The sequence below is a fragment of the Netta rufina genome, assembly GCF_964035555.1.
Source record: "Netta rufina genome assembly, chromosome: 3".
In the NCBI taxonomy this organism is placed as follows: Eukaryota; Metazoa; Chordata; class Aves; order Anseriformes; family Anatidae; genus Netta; species Netta rufina.
Window position 1 is genome coordinate 110852713 of NC_140125.1, and position 3055 is coordinate 110855767.

Below are 3055 nucleotides of genomic sequence, written 5' to 3' on the forward strand. Positions count from 1 at the left end.
ATTCTTGTGGATACCTTCCAACTCAGGATATTCTACGACTCTATGATTCTAGATTACAATCAGTCTTGCTCTTTGTTAGCAAACTCATCAAAGAATTGATCCAGACAGCCAAAAGTGAAGGAAAAGACTGTTTAGCCAGACTGTTGGTTCAAATGTCATACAATATCATTTCAGTCTAGAAGTTTCATCTCTACTGCCAAGGAAATTAAACAGAAACATTACATGATTTTTACTTGCCTAAGTTTAGCCATCTTGTTCCAGTATTGAAGTAGAGGAATTATAAATTGGAGTCATGTTTAAAAATCCTTGACTTAAACTATCTGAGAGCACAGGTCTTTGGTTTATTGGTAAACTTTCTGTCATTAACAGAGGTGAATATAAACAATCTGTATGGGATAAACTTTACAGAGTAAATATAAACCACTTAGGGGATACATCTGAATAAGGTATGACATGTACTTAAGCCATTATAATACAGCAGCTTTTATTCACATGAAATAACAAACCACTGGATTCTTTAAATTTTATCTTAAAAATAGAATACGTGATTTAACACTGAGTAGAAGTGAGTCTGAACTACTGCCCACACTTATCCCATGTGTGAGAGGTTTTCTAATATGGAGTTTTGGGTTTAATCTATTCAGACAAAATAATGAGAGCTGTGCAAATTAATGCTATATCAAACTTGCATCTGCCTTTTAACTTGGGAATATGTCTATTAGAGAGAAATAACAAATGGGGATGTTTAGTTATTATCAATACCATCAGCTCATACAAAATAAAGCAATAAAAACTCATTTAAGTGAAAGAGCTGACCAAGCCAAATTGGAAGAAATAGGGACACTTCTGAACTTCATCTAGAGCCTTAAATTCAAACCAGAACCTATATGAAGTTCCAGAATTGCCAGAAGAGAAGCTGAAAGCAGAATTTCTGATGTTTCAAGAGTGGCTGCTTGCATATTTTTTTCCAACCCCACAGTAAAGAGCATATACATTTAAATAACTCACATGGACCTTCATGCTTTTGAGGTTCTCCTAGTTCTCCCACATGTGTAGATTCCTTCCATTTACTTCACTAATCATGTGCAGTAGGATCTTAATGACTAGGACATCACTAGTATCATAAAGTAAATGAGGGAGAGTCATTAAAGTGCCCAGAGTGAATTTTAAATACTTACCATTCTGTCCAGACCAAATTCTCATTTGGGTTATACTGTGCCTAGCCTTCATTCCCTAAGCAGTTGCATTTCAATGCAACTTGATTTTAAAAATATTTTCACAAACTGCTCAGGAGCACTTCAGCACTTGCTGAAACTAATGGAACAGTCACGAGGGTTTACTGATCTGTAAGTAACATAACAGGAATGTGAATTTTTTCATTGATTTCAAATATTATCACTTTGGGATATCCAATTTTAAGATGGATAAGAACCTTTTCTCTCTTTCCTTGGAGAAAGAACTAAATATCCAGAGAGAACATGAACTGTTAAGTCTCCTTTGCTTAAGAATCAGAGCTGTGCAGTCTCCAGGTGTGCAGTTAAATAAGCACTAACATGAAGGGAAACTTCTGAGAATGTTGCTCCTTCCTGACAGAAGGTGAACTGAGATCCTCCAGTGTAAAGCACGTGAGAAAAACAATGTTTTCATAACTTATTTGCCACCTAAACTGACATTTTCTACATTGTATGAACTGCAAAATGGCTTATGTGTTGCTGAAAATGTCTTGATTCTATACATGAATGATAAAATTATAGTAAATTATGTTTGTGTGTTTTTATTAACCCTTGAACTGCTGCTGAGCAATGCATGTGTTTGAACAAGAGTTGAAAAGCTATTAAAATATTTGCTTAAATACTCTACTACAGCCTAAAGATTGAGCTCCAAAGCCTCTGGGATTTGTAGAGACACAAGAAAGTTAACAGAAGGAAGTCTGAGAGAGGTGAGTGAGCTCAAGCATATTCCTGCAAAATCCTCCACCTCCCTTATCAGCTTTAATAAACTTGCCTCCTACTTTCTGCTCTTGAAAATCAAAGAACACATGCAAAAAATTCACAGCTATGTAGGCTGTGTTCACAGTAATCTCATACTTGCTGTATAAACGTAGAATCAGTTAAATGTCTCAATCATTTTGGGTTTATTTGTTTGATTTGCTCCAGTTTCACACTTTCAGAGTCTACTGCAGCATTATAGTACACAAAAAGCAAGTCACCTGCATACTATGTAAAAAATGATATGAACCAGGGAACTATGATAATACCTCTGATTTCCTTTATAAAAGTGAAATATTTTTCCTCCCGTGAGACATATCTTTTCTCATTTTTGCATTTCACATATTTTATCCAGGATTTATCTCATGCCAAACAGTAAAACTGTTCTTAGAATACTGGCTATAACCCAGTTCACTCAGTTCTCCCTTCACCTATGCATGAAGTCTTTTATCACTAACATTCAAATGTCAGAATCCCATCTGGTCTCTCTGGTTCAATAGATATTTTAAATTTTGGCATTAAAAAACAAACAAACAAGCAAACAAACAAAAAGAACTACCACCTCCAACAAGACAGATGGAGTCTGTGAGCAGGGTTAGGGTGCTTATGGACAAGGTGGGAGATGTCATTCTAGAAGCCCACAGGGTGAAGGGAAACCTGAACCTCCTGTGCCAGGGGGACACAGCCACAGCTGTATGCATGGTAGAGGCCCTTGTTTGGAGTTCTGAAAGAAGAAAGCCATAGCAACAAGCAACACTTCGTTAAGATACTTCACCTGTCAGAGCATAATGGTGTGCTCTGAGAGGCCTTTTAGCATTGTAATTCCCAAAGGATTTAAGAACAGAGACACCTTACTTCTACAGCTTAGATACGTCCAAGCACTAAGTAGGTGACAAGCTACTCAGTGCTGTCAAAACTGGGCTAGTTCTCTGTGTAAAAACAGCCAAAATTCAAGCCCTAGCATTCATCTCACATGAATTTAGACCTCTTCAAAAGATGCCTTCAATGTAGAAATTGACACCTCAGCCAGTCTCTTTCCAGATATTTTTATTGGCAGTAAAGTCTTA